Source organism: Cucurbita moschata, unplaced genomic scaffold (genome assembly GCF_002738365.1).
Source record: "Cucurbita moschata cultivar Rifu unplaced genomic scaffold, Cmos_1.0 Cmo_Scf00019, whole genome shotgun sequence".
Taxonomy (NCBI): Eukaryota; Viridiplantae; Streptophyta; class Magnoliopsida; order Cucurbitales; family Cucurbitaceae; genus Cucurbita; species Cucurbita moschata.
The window spans coordinates 4,258,559-4,272,655 of NW_019268535.1; positions in this window are offsets into that span (position 1 = coordinate 4,258,559).

Consider the following 14,097-nt stretch of genomic DNA (forward strand, 5'->3'; position numbering starts at 1 on the left):
TTGCTTAAGTGCTGATGTGTCTGGAGATCCAAGTGGCACTAATATTGGTGAGTAAGAAGTGAACTCGGTGAAAAGGAAATGACACCTCAACAACTCAGACGGTCAGAAAGAATCCAGAAACCAAATCCAAAGTATGTCAATTCAGTTATTAAAGAACACGAAGTTAAAGAGCCAAAGACGTATGAAGACACATCATACAATATGACTTGGCAGCAGGCAATGGAGGAAGAAATTATACCCTTGGAACAGAATCAAACCTGAAAATTAGTACAAAGACTAGAAGATGTCAAATCCACCTTTTGCAAGTAGATTTACAAAATAAAGTGTATCCTGGATGAATCAATCGAGAGATATAAAGCTCAACCTGTAGCTCGAGGGTTCTCTCAACAATATGAACTAGACTATCATGAAACGTTTAGTCCAATAGTGAAGATCACTATCATACAGGTTCCTCCAGCACTTGTGGTAAATAAAGATTGTAAATTATGACAGATGAATAGGAAGAATACTTTCTTGCAGGGAGAGTTAAACAGAGAGATCTACATGAACCAATCGAAGGAATTTGAGAATGCAATTGGAGTCACATCAACATGCAAAATCAAAAGAAGTTAGTTACAATCAATTAATTATGATCGTTTAAAGTTGACTCTTCCTATGCACAATATTTGAGGTTTCTTCCTATACACAATTAATTATGAGTCAGTCATTGACTCGTTTAAAGAAATTTAATATTGTGTATAGGAAGATTCAATTAATTTAATATTGCTCGATGGACCTTGAGATATGTTAAAGGTACGTCAATTAGGATCATTTGTACAAAAGAAGCAATGACTGCAAGTTAGCTAGATACCGTGATGTTGACTATGCAGGATATCACGATACCTGAAGATCAAGCACTGAGTATGTGTTCAAGCTCGGTTCGAGAACAATATCTTGGTGTAGCAAAAGACAACCAACAATATCATGGTCAACTAGAGAAGCAGAGTACAGAGCAACGACTAGCTTAGGAAAGTACATTGTTGAAACTCTTGATGGAAGATTTGCACCAGAAAATTGACTATCCAATACCACTTCATCATGACAACCAATCTGCGTTTCGCCTAGCAGAAAATCCTCTGTGGTGTTGCATGCTAAAACAAAATATGTGAAGGTGCACTACCATTTCATTAGAGAGAAAATCCTGAACGAAGAAATCGAAATGCAGATCAAGATAGATGATCAAGTGGCAGACTTGTTTACAAAAGGGCTGGCAAACATGAGAGCTTTCGCTGTTAGCTCAACATGGTGCAACTAATGAGCAGTAGTGCTGAGGGAGAGTGTTAAAATATTATCACTAGCCCAATAATTGTATGAGCCCATTGTATATTTATTTTAGAAAAATAAAGTTACAACTGTGTACCCCTACCACTCAGGACAGACTTAATAAAAGGAAGTTAACTGACTAACTCATTACTACTTCCCATAGAGTATAGTCATACATCATAAACCAGTTATATAGTTATCGAAGCCCTGAAAATCGAGTCAAGTTTATAATTAAGGACTAGTTGGTGAACCCTTACTCGCTTCCCGTGTAACTGCATAAAATCACATACATAAATAATAGAGACATAGCATAACGGTCTAACATATAGATACCTAATCATGGTTTCAGTTTCTCTCGAATCTGAACTCCGTTCATACATTTTTCAAAAACATGCATTATAACGTTTAAGATGTTGTTACATACATGAACTCAACTTCATGCTTAAATCTTAATTATACATTTCCTATAACATGTTTTCAATCATACCAAAGGCACATCTCCGTTTACACTTAAATCTTAATTTAATAGTTCTTTATCAGGAAACGTGCATCATAACCTTTTCGTACATCAAACCAACTTAGTTCATGTTCAAATTCTTATGACATACTTCTTATATCATGCTTCCACACGTACCACAGGTATAGCTTAATATGAAGTTACGAGGTGCCATTAACCTAGAATGTTCAACACTTTCTGCTCGGGAATCAAGTCAAGAGAATAAAATAGGTGAAAACGGGTTGAAAAATAGACTTTAGGAGGTTTAAAAATGGTATAAAGAGGGATGACCTCTTTAATAAATATGTAGATTTCCTCGTCACGAGTATATAGAGACAAGAATCAAGCAATTTGATTGAGATTTGAGAGATAAACGAGGGTCATAAGTTACTGAGAAAACCCTAAACTTCACTTCCAACAATGGCTTCGCTCTCCTCCTACCCATGCTCTCGATCTTCCGTTCCTTCGTGGCGCTCCAACACATTTTCTGCACATGTTTTTTTAATTATTATTATTATTATTCTTCTATTAAAAATCGTATATTACAAATAAAATATTTAATTTAATTATCACTTGTTAAAAAAAAAAAAAAAGGTTTTTATTGATATTTAAAAGAAAAAGACCTAATTGAATCTTCCTACCCACAAATTAAATTTAGTTGGTAGCAACTCCAATGCGTGAAAAGACGGGCCATTACAACCTTATTTGTAGATCCCACATCGATGGGAGAGGAGAACGAAATATTTTTTATAAAAGTGTGGAAACCACTCTTAGCAGACTCGTTTTAAAAACCTAAAGGGGAAGTCCGAAAGGGAAAGCCCAAAGAAGACAATATCTACTAGCGATGGACTTGTGCTGTTACAAATGGTGTAACGTTAAAAAAAAAAAAAATGAATTCAGCCAAGTCAACGGAGGGGAAAATGTGTCATTTTGCCCATCCAACCATTATAGGGGTCCAAGGGTCTCAATCAGCCATTAGTCACACCCACACTGGATGTATTATAGGCATTCATGTTGACCTCAATGGAAAATTAGGCTTTGATGACCCAAATGATGCAGACACTAGTTGCTAATCAGACAACATTATAGGGGACCAAAGATTCAGGGACGATGACCGTGGAGTCCCATTACCTGAAAGATTTTCAGAGACATAAACCGCATTCCTTTAACAAAGGCAAGGTGAATCCCATCGTAGTAGAGAATTGACTAGAGACTATAGAAATAGCCTTTTATAACATGAACTGTCTGCTGGAGTATCAAGTACATTGGGAGACATACATGTTGAAAGGAGAGACACACTTCTAGTGGAAAGGTGCTCAGAGGATCATTGCACCATAAGGAGAGCCTATCACTTGGTGCCAGTTTAAAGAAACCTATTTCCACAAATACTATCCCGTCACTGCTATGATGAAAATGCAAGCAACATTCCTTGAACTGAAACAGGGAGACAAGTCAGCAGAGGAATACGATCTGGAGTTCAACAGGTTGGTAAGGTTTTCTCTAGTATATGTGAGCACAGAAGAGTTGAAGGCCAAACGATTTATTGCTAGCCTAAGGAAGGAGCTAAAGGGGCATGTGGCAGCCCATACATCCTCTGATTATGTAGAAGCCCTTCGGGTGGTGATCCTCATCAACAAACTACAGTGGGGATCAGCCCAGTCATCCCACACAACAGTCCAAGGGAAGAGGACCGACCGGAGCCACCCCAGAACTAATGGACCGCCCCGCGGCCACACTAATAAGTAGGGGAAAGCCTCGGTGCAGAAGAGGACCAATTGTCCTAATTGTTGGCGTCCTCACTCGAGGGAATGCAAAGTAGGAATAGATGCATGCTACAAATGTGGCCAAACAGGGCACCTTGCAGTAGATTGCCCTTAGAGGAACGATCAGCATGCCAACAGACCTGCGACACAAAATCAAAGGGCCCAGGGTGCTCAACATTAGTAAGGGTGAGTTGTAGCCCATGCAAGCATAACTAGACAAGCTGACGAGCCTGACACAATTGTTATAGGTACGCTACCCATCTTTGGTCATTTGGCTTTAGTGTTGTTTGATTCGGGTTCGATACATTCGTTCGTATTTAAGGAGTTTGTAGAGCTAGCACACCTAGAGAAGGAACCTTTAGAGATCACCCTATCAGTGTCTACCCCTACTCACGAGCTATTGTTAACTACCCATAGGGTTAAGGTAGGTAATATAACAGTGCCAGGACGTGTCATCGAAGCTGCACTGATAGTGTTAAGCATGCAAGACTTCGATGTCATCTTGGATATGAATTAGCTAGGCGAGAATCATGCTTTGATAGATTGTGAGACTCGAATAGTGACTCCTAGACTCCCGTTAGGGGACAACTTTACCCACAAGGGAGACACTCCCAAAAGAACCCCAAGCGTCATATTAACACTAAAGGTCAGAAAAATGATTTGTAGTGGTGCAAGTGCATTTTTAGCGAGCGTGATCTTAGGCAACCGTAATGAGCAGACGGTCTCATCAGTACGCATCGTTAGGGAGTTCATAGATGTTTTTCGGAGGATTTGCCAAGTTTGCCCTAAGTTAGGGAAGTTGATTTCGGGATCGGTTTAGAACCAGGAACTGCGCCGAACTCCAAGGCACCCTGTATAATGGCACCTGTATAACTCAGAAAATTGAAGGAACATTTATAGGAGCTGTTGGATAAGGGTTTCATTCAACTTAGTGTATCACCCTAGGGAGCCCCTGTTCTATTTGTCAAGAAGAAGGATGAGTCTCTGCGGTTGTGTATTGATTATAGGGAGCTAAACAATGTCATCATAAAGAATAAGTACCCTCTCCCAAGAATTGATGACTCGTTTGATCAGCTAGGAGCAACAGTTTTCTCCAAAATTGGAGGTCAAGGTATCATCACTTGAGAATCAGAGAGAAAGATATACCTAAGACAGCCTTTAAAAGTCATTATGGATATTACGAGTTTCTTATTATGTCATTTGGCCTTACCAATGCACCAGCAGTCTTCATGGAACTAATGAACAAGGTGTTTAAGAATTCTTAAACACTTTTGTTATAATGTTCATTGATGACATTCTAATACTCTTAGTCAGAGGCAGAGCATGAAGAGCACCTGAGGAAAGTCCTGACAATATTGAGAGTCCAGCAGTTGTACGCCAAGTTCTCCAAGTTTGAGTTTTGGCTATTTGAAGTAGCGTTTCTAGGTCATTTGGTGTCAAGCAGAGAGATCACAGTGGACCTAGCTAAGATAGAAGTAGTGATGAGGTGGCCAAGGCCGACCACAGTCACAAAAGTGTGGAGTTTTTTGGGCTAGCTAGCTGGATATTACAAAAGGTTCATCCAGGGCTTCTCCAAAATATCTTCAGCGCTAACTCAGCTAACCAAGAAGGTCAAGCCCTTTGCTTGAATAGAGTTTCCAGGAACTCAAGGAGAGGTGGGTGACAACACCGTTTCTCACAGTTCTAGATGGGTCAGGCGATCTCATGGTGTATGGTGACGCATCAGGGAAAGGTTTAGGGTGTGTGCTCATGCAGAAGGGTAAGGTGATAGCGTATGCTTCTAGACAACATAAGAAATATGAACTAAACTACCCCACTCGTGACCCCGAGTTAGCAGCGGTAGTGTTGGCTCTGAGAACATGACGACATTACCTGTACGGGGTACCAGTGTCCATAGTATCAGATCGGGACACCAGGTTCACCTCTAAGTTTTGGAAAAGTCTCTAGCAAGCACTAGGAACTCAATTAAGGTTAGTACAACTTTTCATCCTCAAACAGATGGACAGACCGAAAGGCTGAATCAGATCTTAGAAGATATGTTGCGAGCCTGTGTCATAAATTTCTCTAGGTGCTGGGACGAACATCTGCCCTTGATGGAATTTGCCTACAATAACAGTTATCAAGTGACCATCCAAATGACGCCTTTCAAGGCATTGTATGGACTTAGGTGTTGAACCTCAATGTTTTGGGAAGAGGTAGGCACACAGCAACTACTGGGACCAGAGTTGGTTAAGGTCACCAACGCAATGGTGCAAAAAATCAAGCAGAGAATACTCACCCCTCAGACCCGATAAAAGAGCTAGGCATATTTGCATAAAAGGGACCTCAAATTTGAAGTGGGTGACCATGTGTTCCTGAAGGTAGCCTCTATGAGGGGGTGTTGAGGTTCGGGAAGAAGGAAAAGTTGAGCCCAAGGTTCATAGGCCCCTCCAAGATTCTAGAGAGAGTTGAGGCTGTGGCCTATGGAATTGCCCTACCACCAAACCTTGCCACCGTACACAATTTGTTCCACGTGTCCATGCTGCGAAAATACACTCCAGACCCTACCCACGTGATTGAACATGAAACGCTTTGTCTTTAGGAGGATCTGTCATCGAGGAGAAACCTAGCAGAATTTTGGCTCGAGACACCAGGCGATTGAACAACGAAGTTATTCCCTTGGTGAAGGTCTCATGAGGTAACCACCGCAAAGAAGAGGCAACTTGGGAATGAGAAGAGAACGTAAAGAGAGCCTATCCTGAACTCTTCCAAGAGATGTCGACTTTCGGGGACGAAAGTTCCTAAGAAGGGGAGAGTTTGTAATGCTAAAAAAAAAAAGTCAAAAGTCAATGGAGGGGAGAGAAGGATTTTTTGGTAGCCACGTGTCGACCGGTGTAGCGCGGCTTGGTAGGCGGAGGACACACGTTGAGCATTGGTTGGAGCTATGCGGCGGACGACGGTTGGAGCAACATGGCCCCAGCAATACGGTGCCACGCATCGCTAGTGTACCTTACCTGTCTCCAGACCTACAGACCGATCTGTCCCGACTTGCAACCTGTCGGCCCAAACCAACCCACAGTCCACCTGAGCGAATCGAGCTGCCGACCCCAATTTAAGCGCTGACCCATGACTGCACAGAAGCAACCTGCGCGTGCCGCCCGCGAGTAGACGTGTTCCCGGTGCGTGTAAGACCCGTTTTTGTCTGTTTGACTTCTATTTGCCTAATTTTCGTCCCGATTCCAATTCTAACAATGTTTTTATGAGAATAGGTACATAGTCGAGGAAAATCAGTATTTTTGGATGCCCTACTTGCATAGAAACGCCAGCAAAAGGGCATGCGTCAACCAAGTAAGTCACCACATGGAACTTAAGAAGAAATATTTGTAGGAATCACTTCGGTATGCATGTATGCTAGTTTAATTTCCTTAGTTGACTAGATGTATGAATTATGAAAATTGAATCATGGTTTATGCTTATGCATGAATTATGTATGTTGTATCTTGATGCTTGATATATGTGCACTAAGTTAATGTTTATGAATCGTTGTTACAATAAGGCTAGGGATTCATGATTAGAGTGATGAGTCACTGGGTTTAGACCTATCCGTTCCCTAGGAACCTAACAGATTACCACGACAACGAAGTACCTTAGGATTGTTCTTAGGCTGTTAGCTGTGTGAACGATATCTATAGCTCCGTGGGAGGACCAGGTGTTCCTGATTAGTTCTCACTACTGCTTGGCCCATTTTGCATGGGAAATGTGTCCCCACGTCGTACAACCCATTACCTGTGTGGGAACAGATTGGGTTGTGCCCCCAGGGGACTATTATGGGCCTAGGAGGTACTCAATACACTCCTAAGCAAGATGCCATATGGTCTCAAATAACCATGTAGAGGTAGCGCCTCATAGAGAGACACCGGTCATTACAGCTTGGCATAAGGAATTCTTAAAGACTAAATGAAAGGACGGAGGACTAGAGAAGCTCCAAGGGGGCAATCCCCAAGGGATTAAGATCAAAACTAGAAGTTCTGGAGCTAATTAGAAGTCCGTGGGAATTCGTTAAGCATAGGATGCGATGATAGCCTACAAGTAGGTGGCTTACTGAGTATAATTTTTATACTCATCCTTGCTATGTTTTCTTTTTTCAAGTGTGTGAGGCGTCTGGTCAAGAGAGGGTGTGATCAGAGATGTGGATCGAGACGTCAGTCCAGTTTTTCTTTTGTATTTGAATTCACATATTTTCGTCCCAAGAATTGTTAATTATTTGAACATTTGTTTTAAAATTTCACTTGAAATAAATGGTTTCACCTTAATGCATTTTCAAATATTTTTGTTACATTCACGTCATTTTGAGTCACGGCTCATAGTATAATATTGGGTCGTGACAAATGATGTCAGAGCTAGACACCGGATGATGTGCCAGTGAGGATGCTGGGTGTCATGGTCATGCTCGTCCAAGGCGTGTTGCCCATGGCCGCATGCCCATGACAAGCCCAACCCTTTATGTCTTTTCATATTCTAGTGTTTTACTTTTGTATTTCTAGAAAGTATGACGTTTCAGAAATATCATGTCTAAGTCTGTCAGACATGAAATGCCTCAGAATGTACTATAGGGGGATACGACTAGTTGTCAACTTCTCCCTACCCAAGGTTATATACTGTAAGCCCTTGTTATTTCTCTCTTGCTTGCTTATATAATGTCTCTTTCAAAAATCTCTCTCTGCCCTCATTTTCTAAATCATTCTCTTAAAATCGAGGCCAAAGGCTCGGGAATACGTCACCTGGCCGTAGGCGACGCAAGAACGAATTGGCTTAGCTCACTTGTCGTTGGAAAGTGAGTGCTGCACAATCGCAAGTTTGCTACCATTAAAAGTGCGATTGTGACAAGTGGTATCAGAGCTTTGTAAACTCCGTGAAATAGCAAAGACAGAAAACATGTCGACGACAAAGTCGACACCCAAATCACAAGCCGACCAACTTACTTTAATAGAAGAGGAAATTCTGTTCCTCAAAGAAGTCCCTGACACCATCCGCTTCTTGGAAGCACGGGTGAAGGAATTGAGTGGAAAAGTCGTAGAGATCGACGCAATGGGTAACCGCCTAGATGGGTTGTCAATCGCAGAACTGATGTTTCGAGTGACCTCACTCGAAGAAAAAGTTGCTCCTACGAGCAGCCCAAGACCATCTGGTAGCCCCGATAGCTCTGTCGCGCACAAGGAGGGACGTGACGAAGAGTTCAACGTGCTACAAAATACAATGATGAGTTTGTTCAATGGATTACCTGATGAATTCAAAACAACGATTGATGACATCCAAGAAAAGATGTCCACAATGAGCACCTGAATCGAGGTGACCATGAAAGCCGTGGAGAACGTCTCAGCGGGGCAACTAATACAGGATCCAACAAACTGAAGTTTCTCGACCCTAGACCTTTCAAAGGGAACCGGGATGCCAAAGAGTTGGAGAACTTCATTTTTTATGTCGAACAGTACTTCAAAGCCACACCGGCTTGTACCGACGACATAAAGGTGACAGTAGCCTCGATGTATCTCATAGACGATGCCAAACTTTGGTGGCGTATGAAGGTACAAGACATCGAGAATGGATTGTGCACCATAGACTCGTGGGAAGACCTCAAGAGAGAGTTGAGGGACCAATTCCTCCCCGAAAACGTAGACCATCTAGCAATGGAAAAACTAATAGCCCTAAAGCAAACTGGAAGCATAAGAGACTATGTCAGACAATTTTCGACCCTGATGCTAGATATCAGGGGCTCATCAGAGAAGGACAAGGTGTTCTTATTTATAAACGAGTTACAACCGTGGGCCAAAATAAAAATACACGAGAAAAAGGTCAAAGATCTAGCTACCGCAACTGCATGCGCCGAGAGACTCCTAGACTATGGGAACGAGGCGAGTTACCAAAGAAAAACAACACAGGCCCCAAACACTAGGGGCAAAACATATAAACCGCCAGGTGATCGAAATGGGAGCCCCAACAGGCCAAACGGAGGTAACGACAGACCAAGCAGGTGGACAGATAGACCTCCTCAGAACAACCAAGTAGAGACATCTCGAGAACCTTACCCTCAAAGGAACCACCCGACAACACCTTTACAATGGTGTGTAAAGGCCCCCACAAAGTGTCCTACTGTCCTCATCGGGCCTCTCTCACTGCACTCCAAGTGTCCATTCAAGAGAGCAACAACACAAGAGTCGAGACTATGCTAGACAAGAAGGAAGATCAAGACAACCCCCTGAATGGGCGCGCTCAAATTCTTGTCAGTCCTCCAACGGAAGGTCGACCCGAAGGAGATAATAGAGAAAGTGCTCATGTTTGTGGATGCGACAATAAACTCTCGACCAAGCAAGAGCACTTTGATAGACTCAGGAGCGACTCTTAACTTCATCGCCGATCAAGAAGCCCGAAGATTGGGACTTACCATAGGAAAAGACCCTGAAAAAATGAAAGCTGTCAACTCCGAGGCCTTGCCTATTGTGGGAGTTTCCAAAAGAGTCCTCTTCAAATTAGGGGCTTGGACAGGAGAGCTGGACCTTGTCGTAGTTCGTATGGACGACTTTGACGTGGTACTTGGGATGGAGTTCCTCCTAGAACACAGAGTTATCCCAATGCCACTGGCGAAATGCTTGGTGATCACCGACCGCAATCCCACAATAATACCTGCAAGCATTAAGCTGCCAGGTAACTTTAGAATGATCTCAGCCATACAATTGAAAAGAGGACTCGCACGGGAGGAACCTACGTTTATGGCTATACCACTGATGGAAGAAGTGACTACTGAGGAAACAATCCCAGACGAAATCAAGGAGGTACTAAACAGTTATGCTGACATAATGCTAGAGAGCCTACCACAAACATTACCACCCCGTCGAGGCATTGATCACGAAATTGAACTCCTTTCCGGGGTTAAACCCCCAGTCGAAGAACACATATCGAATGGTTCCCCCTGAGCTAGCCGAGTTGAGGAAACAACTAGATGAGTTGTTGACAGCAGGATTCATCTGCCCGCCAAAAGCACCTCATGGAGCACCCGTACTATTTCAGAAAAAGAAGGATGGGACGTTGCGTCTGTGCATAGATTATAGAGCCTTAAACAAGGTGACGGTACGCAACAAATACCCACTACCGATAATATCCAACTTGTTCGACCAACTTCACGGGGCCAAATACTTCACGAAGTTGGACTTACGATCAGGGTACTACCAAGTACGTATCGCCTTGGGGACGAGTCCAAGACGACGTGCGTGACAAGATATGGAGCCTTCGAGTTCCTGGTAATACCCTTTGGCTTGACAAAGCTCCAGCTACGTTTTGCACGTTAATAACCCAGATTTTCTACGAATACTTGGATCAGTTCGTCATAGTATACCTCGCCGACATAGTTGTATACAACACAACTCTAGAGGAACACAAGGTGCACTTGAAGCTCGTATTTGACAAGCTGCGGCAAAATCAGTTGTACGTCAAGAAAGAAAAATGTGCCTTCGCACAGACATGCATGAACTTCCTCGAACATGTCATCAGTTGTGGACAGATCGGGATAGATAACGATAAGATAAAAGCTATCCAAGAGTGGAAAGTCTCTACTTCCGTATCCGATGTGCAGTCCTTCTTAGGATTAGCAAACTACTATAGGCGGTTTGTGGAAGGGTTTTCATGACGAGCCGCCCCCTTAACGGAGCTCATGAAGAAAGACCACCCTTGGTCGTGGTCAAATAAATATCAAATGGCCTTTGGAGATCTAAAGGCAACCATGATGAGGGGTTCTGTCCTCAGGTTAGTAGATGTTACAAAGCCATTTGAAATAGAAACAGGTGCTTCCGACTTTGTCCTTGGCGGTGTCCTTATTCAAGAAGACCACCCCATCGCTTATGAAAGTCGGAAGCTTAATGATGCTGAACGGAGATACACTGTCTCCAAAAAAGAAATGCTGGTTGTAGTCCATTGCCTACGAGTCTGGAGATAGTATCTCTTGGGATCATAGTTCATAGTGAAGATGAATAACAGCGCCATCTGCCACTTCTTCGATTAACCAAAATTGATGGCAAAACAAGCCCGGTGGCAAGAGTCGTTGGCGGAATTCGACTTCAAATTCGAACACAAGGCAGGGAAGAGTAATCAAGCAGCCGATGCACTGAGTCGGAAGGGCGAACATGCGGCCCTGTGCATGTTAGCCCATATTCATTCAAGTAAGATCGATGGATCGATGCGCGACATCAGCAAAGAACATTTACACAAAGACCCATCGGCCAAAGCCATCGTCGAACTAGCTAAAGCTGGGAAGACACGACAGTTTTGGGTTGAGGGAGACCTTTTAATGACTAAAGGAAACATATTATACGTCCCAAGAACGGGAGAACTGAGGAAGAAGCTCATTCAGAAATATCATGATACCTTGTGGGCAGGACACTGTGGGTGGCAAAGAACGTATACCCTAATCAAAAAGGGCTACTTCTGGCCAAATATGCGGGACGATATCATGCAGTATACTAAGACGTGCCTCATCCGTCAATAGGACAAATTCGATAAAGCCAAAGTCTCGAGACTCTTGGAACCTCTACCTGTGCCAACAAGACCTTGGGAAAGTGTGTCTCTGGACTTCATAATACACCTCCCAAAAGTCGGAGAATATGACGCCATCTTGGTTATCGTAGATCGGTTCTTGAAATATGCGACATTTGTTCCCACTCCCAAATTACGCTCGGCTGAACTAACAGCCCAACTATTTTTTAAACACGTTGTCAAGTTATGGGGTATTCCGTCGAGCATGATCAGTGATAGGGATGGTAGATTCATCGGCACATTTTGGACTGAATTATTCGCCTTCTTGGGAACGACTTTAAACATCTCTTCGAGCTACCATCCTCAAACTGATGGACAGACGGAACGGTTCAACTACTTGCTCGAAGAATACTTACGTCACTTCGTCGACGCTTGCCAGAAGAACTGGATACAACTGCTAGATGTTGTCCAATTCTGTTTCAATTGTCAAACGAGCTCGTCTACGGGGAAGAGTCCCTTCGAAATTGTAAGTGGACGACAACCGGCCTTACCACATATTATTGATCATCCTTATGCAGGGAAAAACCCTCAAGCTCAAAACTTCACAAGAGAATGAAAGCAGCCAACAGATATAGCCCGGGCATATTTAGAGAGAGCTTCCAAGCATGTGAAGAAGTGGGCGGACAAGAAGCGTCGCCCCCTTCAATTCCGAGCAGGAGATCAAGTCCTCATCAAGTTGAGGCCAGAACAGATCAGATTTCGCAGCCGAAAGGACTAGCGACTAGTTCAAAAATATGAAGGCCCGGTTGAAGTCGTTAAAAAGATCGGGGCTACCTCCTACAGAGTTGCGCTACCCACATGGATGAAAATCCACCCAGTAATTCATGTGAGCAACTTGAAGCTTTACCACCCTGACCCGAATGACGACCAGCGAAATGTAATCATGATCACTTGTGGATGTATATAATAAAATGACGTAAAATTCACAAGAATAAGTGCAAGTATACACTATCACAAGTAGCAAGTAATAAGTAAATTATCGATTCCACAGGGAACCTATTTTTTTGGTTAATTTTATCGCTGGAAATTTAAGTGAGTTTTTGGGTAACATTCAAATGGGTGTTGGAGATTTTAACTATTTAAACAAAACTAAAATAGAGTGCCACTGCTGTCGAAAACAGAAAATGATGAGAAAATCAACTATAATGAGGAAGGTTCGGCTAAGAGAGATTAAATAGATAAGTTGTTGAGTTTTGTGGTAGATTTTAGTTCCTTTTAATAGATTCTCAAGCCCACTTCCGAGGGTCATGAATGGTGATTATTTCCATAATCGTTGTAATTTCTATTAACAAAGCTCTAGGAGAAGAACTATTCCTAACCCTTCTATTACCCTTCAAGTCTCCTTGCTATGGAACTAGAGTATTAAAGAGGATATCATTGCTCCCTCTCTTCTCCCGAATAAGAGAACAACTATGTATGTAAAGTAGCTAATTAAACATACATGCAAATCATTAACGACAACTCTTTAATAAACTAAAATCATACCGTCAACATACTTAACTATATAAAACTCTCTTGCCTCCCCTATTAAGTTTAGCTCTCCATACAAACTGAATTAAACAAAGGAATCTGCATCACCATCATCTAAAATTGATGGAATAAGGAAAGAGAATAAGGAAATAGAGAGTTATCCCGGTTTGTTGCCGTTCGTCAATGGAAGTTCATTTCTCTTGAGCTCTCACGTCCACCTCTTTGCCCTAATCAATCCTTGTTGGTCTCCTTTTCCTTCTGCTGTCAACAGCTGCTGGATTAGGATTTTCTTCTTCTTCTCTGGTTTTACAGCAGTTCACTGCAGTAGAAGCTGCTGCTATGTAATTCGATTTTCTCCCCCAAAAAATGTGTCCCCTCCTCTTGGTCTTCCTTTTCCTTTTATATTGAGCATGAATTCCTCTTTAGGGCTGAAAAGGAATAAGTTGTCCACATAAGATGTTCCTCATTGGTAGTCAATGACCCACTTGGACTGCTGACGTGGAT